We start from the raw sequence: 20,667 nt of genomic DNA on the forward strand, positions 1-20,667 counted from the left end.
ATTAAAATGTGATAAAAGCTAAGACTTTAGGATTAGATAATATAATGAATTATTTTTAGAATAGTTTGATGTTTGGCTAACTATATTTTTCCATGATTGCCAGCTTTCCTATTTAAATATAAAATTTAAAAATTTATAAAATTGGTTATGATGCAATTAAATGTTTTCTTCTGCCAAATATCTGTTTTTAGAATTTTATTTTGCTGTTTACTAGAAAAACATTTCTTATTGGATTATGAGAATTACAAAATCTAGAACTATCAGCCTAATACATTTTATACATAAGAATAAATATATTTTGTTTAGATAACTTTAAGTACAAGATGCTGTCTGTATTTTCTATTTACAAATAAACTAGTGACTTTTTTTCATTGCATGTTATTATTTTAATTGACTCATTTGGAATGATAATAATCTAAAGGTTTAAATTGGATAAATACTTATTCAATTTAAATTGATAATATTGAATTATCAAATAGGGGATTGAGAACTTTATGGCTAAAGTTTGCTGAGAGATAAAGCAAAATGAAACCCAAGAGGAAACCTGATTCAGAAAGCAAATCCCAAAATCTTTCAAAGAGAGATGTCCATTAACTTGGCTCTATGAAAGAGTGTGATCTTTATATTACGTGAAATACAATTTCCATTTTACGTGATTAATAGTAAATAGTAGTATGACATTATTTTTTTAACCTCTTGCAAAAATAGTTGCTAGTCTCACTTTTGGATCATGTTATGCTGTGATTATTTGTACAACCCTCTCTTGTTTAATTTTTGTCTCATTTAACTTTATTATATTTCCTCTTCAGATTCTATTCCCTTTCATATCTAGTCCCTTCTCCCCAGGGTATATTCTAGGAGATTTTTTGTATCTTCAAAAATTTCATAATATTTCTTTTGTATTCACTTGTTTTTAATTTACACAAACGATATTACACTAGGGTTTTCTTGTTTGTTTGTTTTTACTTAACAGCATGTTTTCAAGATCTACCCACTGGCTTTGATTATGTCTAATTCATTATTTTTGACTACTTCATAACATTCTGCAACATGCATCATCACAGTTAACCTATCTATTATCTAGGCGATGAACAACTAAGGTGTCTTCAAGTCCTCACTTTCATAAGTAATAATGTGAGAAACTTGTATCTGTTTCTTTATGGGCATGTATAAGATTGTCTCTGGGCATATTACCTAGAGGAGGTTCTAAGTCATCAATATTTATATGTCCATCTTATATGTCTTCCCAAAGAACCAGGTTTTGTTTTGTTGATTTAAAATATTTTTTATTTTGTTTTGTTGCTGTTCTCTATTTTATTGCCTTTATCTTTTTTATTTCTGTCCTTTCTAACTTATTGAACCTTAGCTCATTTATTTTTAATTGTTCCAGTTCTGTGATATACTCAAAACTATACTGTTTCTGTGAAGCATTACTTTAGCAATGTTCCATAGATTTGATGTATGGTATTTCATAAGTTCCCCTCCACATTTTTTTTGTTAACCAAAGGGTCATTTAGTAGTGTGCTATTTAAAATCTCCAAACATATAGGATTATTAAAGGCCTTCTTTTATGCCTAGTTCTATAGATGAGCTGGCTTAATATGTTGGAATAAGCTAAAAATGAACTGCTGCTGTACTATAGACCTACTCAGGTGTGGCCCTGAAAAACAATGAAGAAGAAAAATCCTCCAGGGTTGGGGTTCAAGCAGCACACTAGGTCGGCACCTTTGTGGATAGAGAAGTGGTCTGAAAGAAGACTATACATAACATTTTAGAAAGTGCCATGAAGGTTGTCTCGTGGGTCAGGAGCTCGGAATGAAATTGGAAGATCAGATTCAAAAAAGATTGGGGAAAAGGCTTGTAGATACATCTTTGGTATGAGCATAAAATAAAGGGAAGGATTCAAACAATCAAGTGTACAGAATAACTCATCCAAGTTAGCTAGCCTCTGTTATCTTGGCCATTCCAATGTCCACTATGAACCCACAAAGAGTGGTCATGGTGGTGGAGATGGAGGCTATACATGGGCTCAACAGTACAGATTCCTCCCACCAACATTAATCCAACTACTGCAGCTATTGATTACATTAAATCTGCCAGCAGCAGAGACTGATGCTGAGTCCTCAAATAGAGCTCAACCTTTTGGTAAGTTGGTTGCACTGGCCCCCTTATGTCAAAGGAGGGATGAAAATAGCAGGTGACCAGGATCCACTGGTCCTACCATATACCACATTACCCTAATCTGTAAGTCTGATAGTGAAATGGAATTGTTCCCTTGATCCCTTCGCAGGACTTGCAAAGGGGTTGGCTTGTTTACTCAGTCCACAGTGCTCAACCGCTCATGGAATGGGGAGCACACAGGCGAGCAGGTTCAAGGGCCTAGGACGAGTGCTTTTGGGCGCCGGCAGGAGCAGAAGTCTGTGTGGCCCTGTGGCAGCATCTGGGGGGATACTGATGACTCCTGGAGCCCCAGAGGGCATATGTTACAGTGCTATTTTAGCTTTGCCATCCACAGATGGCTTAAGTGTTTAACAACTCAGTTTGACAGCCCTCTGTATCCTGAGCTCTTGTTGGGTGTCCAGGAAGAATCAGGACACATGAACAAATTGAAGATGGTAAATGTGGGGGATTTTATTGCTGATGAAAGTGGCTCTCAGCAGGATGGAGAGTTGGAAAGGGGACAGAGTGGGAAGGTGGTCTTCCCCTGGAGTTCAACCATTGCCAGCTGAACTCTTCTCTAATGTCTAACCATTAAGCTGTCCCTCTGAAGTCAAGCTGCTTCTTGCTGATGTCAAGCTGCTGCTTCTCTTCTCTGTTTCTCTGCCACTCTGCTGCTCTGCTAGTGGGGCCTAGGGGCTTTTATGGATACAGGATGGTGGGCCAGGGTGGTTTTGGAAAAGGCAACATTTGGGTGGGAAAACAGGAATGCATGTTTCTCACTTTGGGCCATGGGTCCAGGCTTGAGGGTGGGGCTTTGCTAGGGACCCTGCCCCTTTCTGGCTAGTATTTCCCTGCCTCTTGTCTGTTTCAACAGAATGTTGAAATGGCCTCTTAACAATAAGCCTTGTGGATGACACTGTGGCTTTTGAGTGCTGTTTTTTAGGATATGGTATATATTTTGAACCAATGGCCATTATATGTTCTATCACTGTGACAGCTAGAACATATGGTTTCAGGAATAAAGGATAGAAGTAGCAGTGGGTCTTATTATTACTCACAATGCACCACTTTGGAGGTTTGTGCTTTCATCTGCAAAACTTGTGTTATACTGGACTATAGGGGATCAGTAAGGTTCTACTAAATTTGAAGCTCTGGCAGCCACTGGCTATTTTTGGCTCCTCAGGCCAATAGGCCAGCAAACAAAGAATGGAATTGCTATGCAGAAAGTGTAATTGATCTTTAATGTGGTAGAGAGATAAAGTTACTACTACTTAATGGCAGCAAGGAGAATTATGCCTTGAATTTAGGGGATTCACTAGGTTCCTCTAGGTGCTTCTATGTCTAATGATCACAGTGAACAGGCAATTGCAGCAACCATGAACTGATTAGAGAACAACAAAAAGGGGATCAGATCCCTGAGGGATATGGGTCTGAGGTTCATTAAAGTGAACCAATCTCGACTAGAAGTGCCTGCCAAGGTTGAGTGAAATGTAAAATGTCTGCTAAAAAGGTAAGATGATGAATAGCAGTCATAGCCTCAGGCCAACTGCAGCAGAGGAGGCTGCAGTTTGTCCCATTGGCCTCCTATTGTTAGTATTTAATTTCATTTTATTTTAAAATTGTGACTAGCCACTACATTGAAGAATAGTGACTAGATGGAGAGAATTTAATTCAAAGCATGAGTGAATCTGTGCAGTACAGTAAGTACAGTATAGCAGTCACAGCCATATCCCCTATGCAATTATGTTTCCCATACATGCCAACAACTTCTTTACTTGAGGTAACTTCTTTACTTGAGGTAATCCCTTAGCCAGAGGGTTTCCTGGTTGGAGGGTGCTTGGCCTCTGTAATCTCCGGGGAGTTATTGACCATGAGCACAGCTTTTAAACAATGAGGAGTAGAAATTGGTCTTCTCCTGGAGTTTGGCCATCCAGCAGCTGATTTCCACCTTTCTTGATCCTTGAATGGAACAACTCTAAGGCAAATTCTACATCTACTGGAGGGCTCCAGTGAGACCTAATCCAATTGCCCCAAGTGACAACCTGCTTGTTAAGGTATTCTGAATTCAGATTAGTTTTCTGTTATTCTCTATCTCACTTCTGCAGTCCCCTGTTGGTGCTTTTTGAGATTACCACATGCATGCAAACATTTGCACTAAAATCCTTGGCTCAGGGTCTGATTCTGGGAAAATCTAGCCTAACACAATATGGATATGTTCCCTTCCAAGAAGATCAGTATCTTAGCCCTCTTTTAATGCCCACCAATCTTTCTATCATCCTTCAAGTACATTGACATTATTATTAGTTTAATCGCAGAATCCTTATGAGACAAACAGGGGACAGGGAAATACCGGGTAGAAGAGGACAGTTCCCTGGCAAAGGTCCCACCCTCAAGCCTGGAAACCTAAGGACCTAAATGGGAACAGGCAGTACTGTTGTAGTGCCCCAAAGCTGCCTTTTGGCCTGCCACACCCCTCTATCCTGTACACATAAACACCATAAACCAGAGGCACCATGAGCAGATGAGCAGATAAGCAGACAAACAGAAGAGCAGAAGAGTGACAGAATGGCATGGCAGAGAAGGAGAGAAGAGAAGGAGTGCCTGAATATCAAGAAGAGTTTAGCTGGGGATGGTCAGAGGGGAGATTGGCGCTGGACAGCCAAACTCTAGGGGAAGATAATCTTCCCACTCCATCCCCTTTCCAGCTCCCTGTCCATCCCACTGAGAGCCACCTCCATCACCCAGTAAAATTCCTGCATTCACCATCCTTCACATCCATGTGTAACCTGATTCTTCCTGGATGCCAGACAAGTACATGGGTACCAAGAGGGCACTAAGCTGGTTATCACTTAAGCTGTCTGTGGATGGCAGAGGTAAAAGAGCACTAGAGCACACCCACAGGGGCTTTGAGAGTCACAGGCACACATCCCTAGACATCACTGTTGGGCCAAAGCCCAAAAGCACATACCTGGCTTCTGCACCTGCCCGTCTGTGTGCTCTCCCTCCCATGAAAGGTTTGAGCAGCAGCAGCAGCCAAACAGATGAGTCACATCCCTGTCACACGTCCTGTGAGGAGGGTCGGAGAACTCTCCCATTTCACTTATTGATGCATTGTTTTCATTTCTTTCTGTTTTTATTTTTTGTCTATTTTTGACAGTGGTTATATAAAAACAGTCTTACTCATTATTTCCAAAAGTGTTTTCAATAATAGTTTTAGTTTTAGTGTGATAAAATCTCTGAGACTATCAGGGAAACCCACTCCCAATAATTCAATGTATTTCATGTAGGTTCTTTTCCATTTCCCTAAGTGTCAGCCGGTCTGAAAAATAAAGGGAAAGAGTACAAAAGAGAGAAATTTTAAAGCTGGGTGTGGGGGGGAGACATCACATGTCAGTAGGTTCCATGATGCCCCCTGAGGTGCAAACCCAGCAAGTTTGTATTAGTGATTTTCAAAGGGGAGGGAGTGTATGAATAGGGTGTGGATCAGAGAGAGCACATGCTTCACAAGGTAATAAAATACCACAAGGCAAATGGAGGCAGAGAGAGATCACAGGACCAGGGCAAAATTAAAATTGCTAATGAAGTTTTGTGCACGCATTGTCATTGATAACATCTTATCAGAAGACAGGGTTTGAGATCAGACAACCCATCTGACTAAAATTTACTAGGCGGGAATTTCCCCATCCTAATAGGCCTGGGAGTGCTATGGGAGACCGGGGCTTATTTCACCCCTTATGTGCAATCATAAAGGCAGACATTCCCAGAGCAGCCATTTTAGAGACCTCTCCCTAGGAACACATTCTCTTTCTCAGGGCTGTTCCTTGCTGAGAAAAAGAATTCAGCAATATTTCTCCTATTTGCTTTTGAAAGAAGAGAAATATGGCTCTGTTCTGCCTGGCTCTCAGGCAGCCAGACCTAATGGTTATCTCCCTTGTATCCTGAACATAGCTATTATCCTGTTCTTTTTTCAAGGTACGCAGATTTCATATTGTTTAAACAATTTGTGCAGTTAACACATTCATCACAGGGTCCTGAGGTGACATACATCCTCAGCTTACAAAAATGATGGGATTAAGAGATTAAAGTAAAGACAGGCATGGGAAATCACAAGAGTATTGACTGGGGAAATGATAAATGTCCATGAAATCTTAACAGTTTATGTTCAGAGATTGCAGTAAAGACAGAAGTAAGAAATTATAAAAGTATTAATTTGGGGAAGTAATAAATGTCCATGAAATCTTCACAATTTATGTTCTTCTGCCATGGCTTCAGCTGGTCCCTCTGTTCGGGGTCCCTGACTTCCCACAGCAGGCAACAGGGTGAGACTCTGTCTCAAAAAAAAAAAAAAAAAAAAAAAAAAAAAGGAAAGAAAGAAAAGGAAGAAGGAGTTAAATTTAGGCTGAAGTTCTCACATAGCACCAAGAGATTTAATCATTAATAATAACTAACAATTTTTAAATTGTTTGAAAAGTATTCATTTTTTGCTATTTTCAACTTTTAACAGGTATGCTTGTAAATCATGTATTATTTAACTTCTAAGTATTATGGAGTATTAAAATGCACATTGAAAACAAAGATACCAGGCCTTGCACTCAAAGAATTTCAGATGAATTTAAGATGACTGAGACACACACACACACACACACACACATAACAAGAAGATAGGATAATATAGAATATTTTCTTGCAGGAAAAGTCTTGAAAAATTTTGGAATATATATAGTAAGAATGCACTTCACTGCAGCAAAAGTAAGTGTGGCTTTGAACAAAAGTTTGCTTCAGTATAGCTGTTGTGTGACACCTAGTAGCTCTGTGGTTTTTGTGGACCCGTAAAATAAACTGAACTCTGAAAAGCATTTCCACAGTAGTCTATTTTACATAAGTACACTGGTGCCAAACATTTAAGGCTAACCACAGAGTGAGAAAGGCAGGATGCATATAAATATATAAATAAAAATTGAGATGTAAATAATCATAATCACATCACTATAAACCACATGTTTTTTAATAAAATATCTTACTTTTCATATTGGCAGGCTGAGCACTTGTAATTGGAGAAAGCCTTCAAACTAAATAAATATAATCTATTATAAACATAAATAATTTGAATTGATTGGGATAGGGGAGTAGCTATAAATTATTTGATATTTTATCAAATCCAAATTACCACAGCTAAGGCCGGGCATGGTGGCTCATACCTGTAATCCCAGCACTTTGGGAGGCTGAGGTGGGCAGATCACTTGAGGTCAGGAGTTTGAGACCAGCCTGGCCAACATGGTAAAGCCCCATCTCTACTAAAAATACAAAAATAAGCTGGGCATGGTGGCATGCTCCTGTAATCCCAGCTACTCGGGAGGCTGAGGCAGGACAATTGCTTGAAGCTGGGAGGCAGAGGTTGCAGTGAGCCAAGATCACGCCACTGCACTCCAGCCTGGGTGGAAGAACAAGACTCCATCTCAAAAAACAAAAAAAAAATTTACCACAGCTAAAAAGTGTAGCCAGGGAAGTCCTTTATGCTTTACTGAATCAATGTGCTTTAATATAAAAATACACTTATTGAATGAAACTGGAGAACACTATGCAAAGTGAAAAAAGCTAGGCACAAAAAGACGAATACTATATAATCTTAATTATATGATGAATCTAAGAAAGATGATCTCATGGAAACAGAGATTAGGAGGAAGAAGAGCGATTGGGAAAAGGAAGATGTTAAACAAAAGCTATAAAATTTCAGTTAGACTGAAGAAATAAGTTTTAGTAATCTATTGCACTATATGGTGACCACAGTTAATAATAATGTATTGTATACTTCAAAATTGCTGAAAGAATAGATTTCTAACTTTCTCACCACACAGACAAAAAATGCTAAGTTGGTCAGGTAGTAGATGTGTTAATCTTTCTATAATGTATACATAGATGAAAAGATCACACTGTATCCTATAAATACACATAATTACCATTAATCAATTAAAAGTAAATTTTATTTATTTATTTATTTATTTATTTATTTATTTATGTTTTGGGATGGAGTTTCACTCTTGTTGCTCAGGCTAGAGTACAATGGAGCAATCTCAGATCACCGCAACCTCTGCCTCCCGGGTTCAAGCTATTCTTCTCCGCAGCCTCCCCAGTAACTGCGGTTACAGGCATGTGCCAGCACACCCAGCCAATTTTGTATTTTTAGTAGAGATGGGGTTTCTTCATGTTGATCAGGCTGGTCTTGAACTCCAGACCTCAGGTGATCTGCCAGCCTTAGCCTTCCAAAGTGCTGGGATTACAGGTGTTAGCCACTGCACCTGGCTTAAAAGTAAATTTTAAAAATAAACAGTTTAGAAATTAGAATTAATAAACAAACATTGAAATTGTATTTATAAAGAATGTTTCCAAATACAAATGGTTTAAAAAACCAGTTCTCTATGTGATAAAAACCCTCAACAAATTGGATATAGAAGGAACATATCTTAACACAATAATGGCCGTATATGACAAGCCCACAGCTAATACCATTCTGAAGGCGGAAAAATTGAAATCTTATCCACTGAGATCTGGAACAAGACAAGGATGCCCACTTACACCACTTTTATTCAGCATAACACTAAATGTTCTAACCAGAGCAATTAGACAACACAAAAAAGTTAAGTGCATCCACATTGAAAACAAAGAAGTCAAATTATCCTTGTTTGCAGATAACAAGATCTTATGTTTAGGAAAACCTAAAGACTCCACCAAACTACTCTTAGAGCTGATCAGCCAATTTATTTAAATCGCAGGATATAAAACCAACATACAAACATCATCTGAAAGGGAAATCAAGAAATTCCATTTACAATAGCTACCCCAAAATAATAAAATGCTTAGGAATAAATTTAACCAAGACATGAAAGATCTCTACAAAGAAATCAACAAAACACTCATGAAAGACAGTGAAGAGACCAAAAAAAAAAAAAAAAAAAAAAAAAAAAAATAGACCATACACCTGAAATAGTTTGGACATGTGTCTCCTGTAAATCTCATGATGAGTTGTAATCCCTGGTGTTGGAGGTGGGGCCTGGTAGGAGGTGATTGTATCATGGAGGCAGATTTCTCAGGAGTGATTTAGCTCCTTCCTATTAGTGCTGTCCTTTCAATAGTAAGTTCTTGCAAGATCTGATTTTTTTCAAAGTGTTGCCACTTCCCCCACCTTGCACCTGCTTTTACCATGTGAGATGCTTGTGCCTGTTTCACCTTCTGCCATGAGTAAAAGCTCCCTGAGGCCTCCCCAGAAGCTGAACAGATGTCAGTGCCAAGCTTGTATAGTCTGCAGAGGCATGAGCCAATTAAGCTTCTTTTCTTCGTAAGTTACCCAGTCTCAGGTATTTCTTTATAGTGTTAATAAAAAAAAAATGATGACACAAGTCTCAATCATTTTAGGAGGTTTATTTGCCAAAGCCAAGGACAGGAACTCATGACACAGCCTCGGGAAGTCCTGACGACATGTGCCTAAGGTGGTCGGGGCACAGCTTGGTTTTATACATTTTAGGGAGACATGAGACATCAATCAATATATGTAAGCGGTGCATTGGTTTCGTCCAGAAGGGTGGGACCAACTCGAAGCAGGGAGGGGGCTTCCAGGTCACAGGTAGGTGAGAGATAAATGGTTGCATTCTTTGAGTTTCTGATACACCTTTCCAAAGGAGGCAATCAGAATGTGCCTCTATCTCAGTGAGCAGAGGGGTGACTTTGAATAGAATGGGAGGCAGGTTTGTCCTGAGCAGTTTCCAGCTTGACTTTTCCCTTAGCTTAGTAATTTTGGGGCCCCAAGATTTTCCTTTCACAATAGTAACACAAGAAAAGACTAACACAATATCTCATTCTCATGGATTAGAATAATTAGTATTGCTAAAATGTCTATACTACTTGTATTAGTTCTCACACTGCTATGAAGAAATACCTGAGACTGGGTAATTTATAAAAGAAAGAGTTTAATTGACTCACAGTTCCATATGGCTGTGGAAGCCTCAGGAAACTCACAATCATGGCGGAAAGCACCTCTTCACAGGGCAGCAGAAGAGAGAATGAATGCCTAGCAAAGGGGGAAAAGCCCCTTATAAAACCATCAGATATCACGAGAATTCACTTACTATCACAAGAACAGCATGGGGGTAGCTGCCCCCATGATTCAATTAGCTCCCACTGAGTCCTTCCCACAACATGTGGGTGTTATGGGAACTGCAGTTCAAGATGAGATTTGGGTAGAGACACAACCAAACCATATCACTACCTAAAGCAATCTACAGATTCAATAAAATTCCTATCAAAATAGAAATGACATTTGACACAGAAATAGAAAAAAACAATTCTAAAATGTATATGAAACCAAAAAGAAACACAAATGGCTAAAGTAATCCTAAGCATAAAAAGTAATCCTAAGCAAAAAAAAAAAATAAAATAAAACTGGAGGTATCACACTACCTAATTTCGAATTACACTACAAAGGTATAGGAACCAAAACAGCATACTACTGGCCTAAAAACAGACATTGACCAGTGGAATAGAAGAGAGAACCTAGAAACAAATCCACACACTTATAGCCAGTTCATTCTTGACAAAGATGACTAGAACACACATGGGGAGAAGGACAGTCTCTTTAATAAATGGTATGGGAAAACTGGATATCCTAATGCAGAAGAATGAAACTATATCCCCATCTTTCACTATATACAAAAATCAACACAAAAAGGATTAAAGATTGAAATGGAAAACCTGAAATTTTGAAACTACTGGGAGAAAACATAGAGTAAATGCTGCGGGACTTTGATCTGGGCAAAGATTTTGGAGGTAAGACCTCTAAAGCATAGACAATAAAAATAAAAGTAGACAAATGATATTACATCAAGCTAAAATATTTCTGCACAGCAAAATAAACAATTTTAAAAATTGAATATATATCCTATAGAATGTGAGAAAATATTTGCAAACTATCCATTTGACAAGAGACTAGTAACCAGAATATATAAGGTATTGAAACAACTCAATAGCAAAAAACAAAAATCCATTTTAAAAATGGGCAAAGGATCTGAATAAACATCTCTCAGAAGAAGACATACAAATGGCCAACAGGTATACAAAAAGATGCTCAACATCAATAATTATCAGGGACGTAAAAATCAAAACCACAATTAGGTATCATCTTACCCAGTTAAAATGGCTATTACCAAAAAGACAAAAATAATAAATACTGGCAAGGATGTAAAGAAAAAGAAAAACTTATACACTATTGGCAAGAATGTAAAGTAGTACAACTAGTATGGAAAACGGTATGAAAATCCTCACAAAACTAACAATAGGCCTACCATACAATCCAGCAATCTCACTGATGGATATATGCCACTCCCACCACCAAGAAAAGGAAATCCGTATATCAAGCAGACATCTGCACTCTTGTGTTTATTGCAGTACTATTTACAATAGCTAAGATATGGAATCAACCTACATTTCCATCAACAGATGATAGGATAAAGAAAATGGGGCACATGTACACAATGAACTAGTATTCAGCCATAAAAAAGAATGAAATCCTGTCATTTGCAGCAACTGGATGGAACTGGAGGTCATTGTGTTGCGTGAAATAAGCCAGGCACAGAAATACCAATTATCACATGTTCTCAGTCGTATGTGAGAAATAGAAAAGTTGATCTCATGGAGGTAGAAGATAACAATGGTAATTACCAGAGACTGTAAAGGTAAGTGAGAGTAGGGGAGGAGAAAGATAAGTTGGTTAATATTTGAAAACATACCATTAGATAAAAGGAATAAGTTCTAGTATTCAATACTACAATAGGAAAATTATAGTTAAGAATAGTGTATTGTATATTTCAAAATAGCTAGAACTTTAATGTTTTCAACATAAAAGAATGGTAATTGTTTGAGGTATCTCAATTGCCCTGACTTGATCATTACATATTGCATGCTTGTATCAAAATATCACATGTACCCCATAAATTTGTATAACAATTATATAACTATAAACATATTTTAAATGGGTAAAAACAAGTATGTTTTGAACTGAATTATTCTGTCTTTATGAACTTTCTTGTATAATTTACAAAAATATTCTGAGTTATTGATGTCTAAATTCTTAAATTTTAGTGTTTTGTAAAGCATAACACACTAAAGGTAGAAAATGTTAACTCTGAGTCAGAAACCACTTACAGATTTCTTAAAGCCAAGAAAGTAAACAGGAACAATGTAATCAGTACCACCAAATCTATATCCAAGTTGTAATCTACTGTGGTAAAATCGGCCGGTTTGGTAAACTGTGAATGGGTTAAAGAGGTAATGGTGAGCATTTGCATTCTTGTTTATACAAAATACGTCATGTCAATCCAATAAAGGCAATAAAGGCTATAATAAAAATAACCTATAATAAAAACATCTATTTTTGATAACCCCCAAATTCATTTCACTGCAAGCCCTGATGGGGCCAAGAATAGGAATAGGAAAAGTAGAGGATGCTGGATGATGGTAGTACAACTCCATGGCATCATGTGGAAAATTATCAGGTTGCAAGTTCTCTGGACTGGGCTTTCTACTTAAATACACAACATACATTCATTTATTCTTGTTAGTCCTGGTCCCCCAGAAGCAGACACCAAGATGTAGTCAGAAACTCAAGAGGTATAAGGAGAGTAACACTTGTGCAAGATAAGGAGTAAAGGGAGAAAGAGTAGGCAGAGATAGCCTACAGTCCACCATGCAAGTCCGACACCTGAGAAAGAAAAGGCATAAGGAAGAAAAATGGAGGGGGAAGAGCCTCAAACTGTGGTGCAGAAAATCTCTGTGGTGCAGAAAATCTCAGTGAGCCCAATGGGGAGCTCTAGTGCACAGATTGCTAACAGAAGAGTTTCAAATTGAGAGGAAATTGCCATGACCTAATATCCCTTCTTTGTTTAGTTATCTGGCACTCCTGATGTGCTTAGCGTCGCTAGGGAGCTGACTGAAGAGAGTTGGAGGCTGTCAGCTCACTACACTCTTTGTGGCAGGCTCTCTCTTGAGGAAAGATCTAACACATCTTCATGACTGTCACATTTCCTGTTCAAATTATAGTGGCCCTTGAAGTTTTCTTTCCCCATAATGATAACATAGCTTTTGAATGCCAAATGTAATATATACTATCTTAACAATATGTCATATGGACAATTTGATCTTGCACTTACTGTGAAAATAAATTATATACAAGAAAACTTTCCAAGAAGATGCAAAAAGATCATATATAATGGAGAAATAATTAAACTGACATCAGGCTTCTCAACAGCAACAACAGAAGCAAGGGGAAAACAAAGCAGTAGCTTTTAAGTGCTGAAGAAACTTTAAATTAGGATTTTGTGTCTAGATAATCATTTAAATGTAAGGTAAGTTGAAGACGTTCTCAAGCATATGAAGTCTCATGTTGCTGGAAGTCAGGGACCCTGAATGGAGGGACCAACTGAAGCCATGGCAGAAGAACATAAATTGTGAAGATTTCATGGACATTTATTACTTCCCCAAATTAATACTTTTATAATTTCTTACTCCTGTCTTTACTGCAATCTCTGAACATAAATTGTTAAGATTTCATGGACATTTAACACTTCCCCAGTCAATACTCTTGTAATTTCCTATGCCTGTCCTTAATCTCTTAATCCTATCATTTTTGTAAGCTGAGAATGTATGTCACCTCAGGACCCTGTGATGATTGTGTTAACTGCACAAATTGTTTAAACAATATGAAATCTGGACACCTTGAAAAAAGAACAGGATAACAGCAATGTTCAGGGAACAAAGGAGATAACCATTAGGTTTGGTTGCCTGAGAACCAGGTGGAACAGAGCCATATTTCTCCTTTCAAAAGCAAATAGGAGAAATATCGCTGAATTCTTTTTCTCAGCAAGGAACAGCCCTGAGAAAGAGAATGTGTTCCTAGGGAGAGGTCTCTAAAATGGCCGCTCTGGGAATGTCTGTCTTTTACAGTTGCAGATAAGGGATGAAATAAGCCCTGGTCTCCCGTACCACACCCAGGCCTATTAAGAGAGGAAATTCCCGCCTAGTAAATTTTAGTCAGACCAGTTGTCTGCTCTCAAACCGTGTCTGCTGATAAGATGTTATCAATGATAATGTGTGCCTGAAACTTCATTAGCAATTTTAATTTTGCCCTGGTCCTGTGATCTCACCCTGCCTCCATTTGCCTTGTAATATTTTATTACCTTGTGAAGCATGTGATCTCTGTGACCCACACCCTATTCTTACACTCCCTCCCCTTTGAAAATCACTAATAAAAACTTGCTGGTTTTGCAGCTTGTGGGGCATCATGGAACCTGCTGATATGTGATGTCTCCCCCAGACACCCAGCTTTAAAATTTCTCTCTTTTGTACTCTTTCCCTTTATTTCTCACATCAGCTGACACTTAGGGAAATAGAAAAGAACCTATGTGAAAAACGTTGAATTATCAGGGGTGGGTTCCCCCAGTAGTTGCCCAGGCTGGAGTGGAGTGCAGTGGCACCATCTCAGCTCACTGAAACCTCTGCCTCCCAGGTTCAGGTGATTCTCATGCCTCAGCCTCCTGAGTAGCTGGGACTAAAGGTGTGTGCCACCTCACCTGGCTAATTTTTGTATTTTTAGTAGAGATGAGGTTTCACTATGTTGGCCAGGCTGGTCTTAAACTCCTGACCTCGGGTGATCCGCCTGCTTTGGCCTCCCAAAATGCTGGGATTACAGGCATGAGTCACCACATGTGGTGGTGTTCTTCTTGCTTGCTTGCTTTCTCTCTCTCTCTCTTCTTTCATTTTCTTTCTTTCTTTCTTTCTTTCTTTCTTTCTTTCTTTCTTTCTTTCTTTCTTTCTTTCTTTCTTTCCTTCTTTCTTTCTTTCTTTCTTTCTTTCTTTCTTTCTTTCTTTCTTCTTTCTTTCCTTCTTTCTCTTTCTTTCTTTTCTTTCTCTTTCTTTTCTTTCTTTCTTTCTTTCTTTCTTTCTTTCTTTCTTTCTTTCTTTCTTTCTTTCTTTCTTTTCTTTCTCTTTCTTTTCTTTCTCTTTCTTTCCTTTCTTTCTTTCTTTCTTTCTTTCTTTCTTTCTTTCTTTCTTTCTTTCTTTCTTTCTTTTTCTTTTCTTTTTCTTTTTCTTTCTTTCTATACTTTTCGTATTGGTTGCCCTTTCAAATGATGAATACAGATGTTAATTAAAAAATCGTTTCAATCTAGGAATTATGAATATGCTGGATGAGTCTAGATCTTCTAGTCTTTCCACAGTGATCATTTGTAGTCATGGTGGAATTATCTGACCTTGGTAAGCTTACTCAAATATGAAGATGAAATCTCTAACTTTGGCTGGTTACCACTCTGCTTTTTCTATCCACATGCTATGTCATTAACTCTCTTCAGTTTCTTTTTCCCCCAAATGCATGGTGAAACTTCAAAGTTGATATCAACCATACAGGCACATTCTGGGGAAAGTGGTAGCAAGGATTTCAGTCCATGACCTCAGTCTTTTTCAGGCTCATTACAAAGACATTGGGAGGAGGTGTTAAGGTGTTCGTGGGCCCTTTTATAAAAACTTGTGTGGGAATATTAATAGCTTGGGTTTCAGTTAGTAGTAGTTCCCTGTAATATTATTTCAATATAATACTCTATTAAATAAAAACATTTCTCAGATATCTGTAAATCTGTCCATCCTTCTGTAATAGTTTATTAAGCTTTACAATATTTGTCCCAGAACTTTGCTAGGCTACAAGCTAAGGAAACAGGAAAAAATATGTATAGCTTTTGATGTCAAGGAGCTAAGAGGTTTGGAGAAGATGATAATGAAAACAAGAACCATAGGGAAAATAGGTGTTCAAGATAATAGAGGATATAGCAAGAGAAGAAGTTGAATGCTAATCTGGAGTGGAGAAAACTAAGAGAGGTTTTAGGAAAGAGGTATTACTTGAGCTGAGTTTAAAGAATGAATAAAATTGATCAGGGGCTTTAATTTATAAGCAAGTTAAGTGTAAGAGCTGGGGGTAGAGTATAAAATAAAGTTGGAGAGGAGGGCGGGGGCCAGTCTTCTCCATCTTGCTAAGGAGCAAGGACTTGATCCCACACAGGTAGTGGGGAACCACTGAAGGATGTAAACAAGAGAAAATCTGGACCACCCTTGAGATTTAAAAGATGACTTCACCAACTTTTATAGAGGACAGATTGCACTTGGATAGAGTTGGATGTAGAGATAGCAAAGGAGAGACAATGAAATCTTAAACTTGAGACATAGTAATGAGAAAAGGAGAGAAGGGGATGAATAAGAGACCTATCAAGGTACACACTAACTTGATGTGCTCATAAGGGAAAGGAGGGATTGAGGAAGCTTCTCAGATTTCTGGTTTAGTTTGGTTTCTTGGGAGTCTAATGGAACTATTAAACAGAAATAGGGAAGCTTAGAAGAGGAGAATGGGGCAATAAATCATAGTAATGAAGTAAGATTTTTACACGTTGAGTTTCAAATGCCTATGGGCATTCAGTTAGAGATGTCCATTAAACTGGTCGCAGGGCTGCCATGAGTTGTTATTGAGGTTGTCCACCATTCTAGCATGCCATTCTCTTGATCTGCAATGTGAATGTTGCTCCCTAGTTTGTGCAGAGCATTGTTTGTGCAGAGTATTGTTATAAGTGGTGACCATGTCACTGGTCTAAAACAGAAGGAAAGGATATGAACGAGGAATAAACATTTCATTTAATCTTTAACAAATTTTTGAGTGTGTGTGATGTGCCAGGCACTTTTCTAGGCACTAGGGATACAGTGGTGAGCAAATCAAAATCCTTGATCTCATTGGACTTACATTCTAGTGGAGAAAATACTTATTTGCTAATTTTATTTGCTTTCTTGTTATTTATTTGCTTATTTTATTTGCTTATTTTCTGTCTTCTCCATTAGAATATAAGTGCAATGAGAGGATTTAATGGCAGATAGCAGTATTATTAATACATCTGTAATTAATAAATAAGTAGTCAAGTGGATAACTATTCCAAGTAACTTAAAAAACAGGGAGTCCCTGAAGAAATAGCTGGTTCTAGATTTTAGACAGGAATACAAGAAGATAACCTTATAATATCTTCTTATTCAAGAAAGCAAGTGAGTTACCAAAGACTACGATGTTGTGTATGTCCAAAGGACTCAGGAGCCAACTTGAAGAAACTCTTTATCAACTCAGATTCAGACAAGAGAAGAGCCATGACAACTATTAGGGAAGCAGAAAGGTTTATGATAAGAATTGAATTTATATGAGTGTGGAAAAACTGGGAAGGAAACCAGAGGATCACATCATTAATGTTTTCAGCTTGAAGCTTGAAGTGGCTTGAAAGGCAAGAATTTGAGAAGAGTGTGAGAAGCTTTTAGTCTTCCTCCCACAGGCAAAATGGCAGCTCATGGAGAGCTCTGTGAAGCCACTGAATATCTGCTTCCACTTCCAACTTCCAAATTTTGCCTAAGTTACATCTGACTCCAAGCCACATAGGGAAGATAATTCTGGGAATTGTAGTTTTCAGCCATAGAAGATATGTCAGGAAATTCTCAAGTAAACATAGGACCCCACTCTCCAAATATGGACAACTTGAATATCAATGATGATATTGACAAATACATCACACAATCAAATCCGTGAGTTAATAATGATCTTAGAATAATGATCTGATAACTGGAATACTGATCTTAAGTCAGGCTGACTGCAAAAACAGCCTAAAGTATTCTCTTCCCTATATTCGTGTTCATTATGCTATATTGGCAGCTCCTTCCATAAAGAAGTATTTTTCCCCATCTCTTGAACCGGGACTAGCCTTATAACTTGCTTTGATGAATAGAAGGCAGCAGAAAAAACAGTATACCAGTTCTGAATATAGTCCTCAAGAAGTCTTGTGTGCTTTCTGCTCTCTTATACAATTTTGCTTTCTCATTTTTGCAACACTGCCACCACTGTGTGACAAAGTTCAGGCTAGCTTCTTGGCCAATAATAGATTACACGGAACAGAATTAAGTCATCTCGGCTGAGGCCTAGACCAGCCAGCTATCAGCTGACCAACAAAGCTCAGCCCAGAGAAGCCAAACTACGCAGCTTATTTTTAATTCCTATTAAAAAAAGTTTTATTGAAGTATAACAGACACACAATAAACTATACATATTTAACATGTACAGTCTGCTAGGTTTTGATGTATGTGTGCACACATGAGACCATGAACATGATGAGCATAGGTATCCATCATCCACAAAAGTTTTCTGAAGCCCCTTGGTAATCCTTCCTGCTTGTCCCTACTGGTCCTCAACCCCAGGAGACCACTTCCATGCTGTTACCACACATTAGTTTTCATTTTCTAAATTTTGTATGTGTGAATAAAATAGTATGTACTCTTCTTCTGGCTTTTACTCAGAATAATTATATTGAGATTCAACCATATGGGAGTGCTTATCAATAGTTCATTCCGTTTAAGAACAAATTTACCTATTGATGGAATTTGGTTGTTTCCAGAGTTTGGCTTTTACAAATAAAACTGCTATCAACATTCACGTACAAGTGTTTGTATGTATATATGCTTTTATTTCTCTTGGGTGGAATGTGGAATGTTTGGATCATAGAGTAGGTGTATGACAAACTTTTAAAGAAATTGAACGGCCTAAACTGGCAAAGTACTTGTACTATTGCATATTCCCACTATTATTATTCCCACCAGTATTAAGAACATTCCAGTTCATCCACATTCTCTCCTACATTTGATATAATCAGTTTTAAATTTTATTTTAAATATAGCCATTGTAATAGATGTGGAGTTGTATCTCAATGATTCTGGCTTGTGTTTCCCTGATAACTAATGATACTGATCGTCTTTTCATATGCTTATTTTCCATGTGCTATTTTCTTTGATAAAGTATCTGGTCAAATCATTTGCCAATTTTTATTGAGCTGTTAATTTTCTTACTATTGAGTTTCTTCAGACTGTCTGAATACAAATTTTTTATTCTATATGTAATTGGCAAATGTGTTATGCTTGTTTGTGGTTTAGAGATTATAGAAATATCAGTTTTTGTGTATTATTCCTCTATTCCGTAGACTTGCTAAGTTAATTTATATGTTCATAAATTTTTTGAAGATTTTATTGGATTTTATTAATGAATAGATTATCTACTCAACTGCTAATAAAGAGAATTTTACTTCTTTCTTTTCAAACCAAGTGCTTCTTATTTATTTTTTCTTGCCTATTCACACTGAATAGAACCTCTAGCACAATGTTGAATAGAAGTAGAAATTTTTGTGATTTTTTTTCTGATCCTAGGAGGAAGGCATTCAATCTTTCACCATTAAGTATGATGTTAGTTATAGATTTTTCATAAATGCTCTATATCTGATTGAGGATTTCTCTTCTATTTCTATTTTTACCAAGATTTAAACATTTTTTAATTTGATTACCGTTTATTTATTTTATTTTATTTTTTGAGACAGGGTCTCACTGTTGCCCAGGCTGGAGTGCAATGGTGCAGTCTCAGCTCCCTGAGCCTCCTGGCTCAAGTGATTCTTCCACCTCAGCCTCTGGAGTAGCTGGGACTACAGGTGTGCACCACCATGACAGGCTAATTTTTTTTGTACTTTTTGTAGAGACTGTGTTTTGCCATGCTACTTAGGCTGGTCTCAAACTCCTGGGTTCAAGCAATCTGTCTGCCTTGGTCTCCCAAAGTGCTGGGATTATAGGCGTGAGCCACTGTGCTAAGACTAAGATTTATTTGTTTTTTTAAAATCAGAAATGAGTGCTGTCAAATCTATTGAGATGAACATACAATTCTTAACACTTGGATTTTTAAAAATGTTAAACTAGCCTTGTATTTCTGGGATAAATACCACACTTGAAAAACAATGGTGAGTCAGGTGCAGTGGCTCACACTTGTAATCCCAGCACTTTGGGAGGCTGAGGTGGGCTGATCACTTGAGTCCAGGAGTTTGAGACCAGTCTGGCCAACATGATGAAACCCCATCTCTACTAAAAATACAAGAATTAGCTGGGTGTGGTGGCACGTGCCTTTAATCCCAGCTACTCGGGAGGCTGAGGCAGGAAAATCGCTTGAATCTGGGAGGCAGAGGTTGCAGTGAGCCGAGATTGTGCCACTGCACTCCAGCCTGGGTGACAGAAAACAAATAAACAATAATAAAAAAAATGGTGTATTTTTCTTTTACATATTGTTGGGTTAATTTGCTAAAATTTTGTTTAGAATTTTAAATCTATGTGAGAAATACTAGCCCATGGTTTTTTTCCTTATAATTTTTTTTTTTTTTTTTCCTCACAGTAATGCTGGCATCACAGAATGGACTGGTATGCATTCCCTTACACTGTGAGGCCTGAGATTCCATGGGTTGCCTTGACATCTTCAAGCCTCCTGGGCTTCCAAGGCCTAGCTGCGTGTTCCTGTGCTCTTATCAGATCTGCCTCCCACCAGTGTGAAAGTTTCTCTGTCCAACTAGTTCTTCTATTAGCTGGACCAATTGC

The sequence above is a fragment of the Macaca nemestrina genome, chromosome 2 (assembly GCF_043159975.1).
Source record: "Macaca nemestrina isolate mMacNem1 chromosome 2, mMacNem.hap1, whole genome shotgun sequence".
NCBI classification, from domain to species: domain Eukaryota; kingdom Metazoa; phylum Chordata; class Mammalia; order Primates; family Cercopithecidae; genus Macaca; species Macaca nemestrina.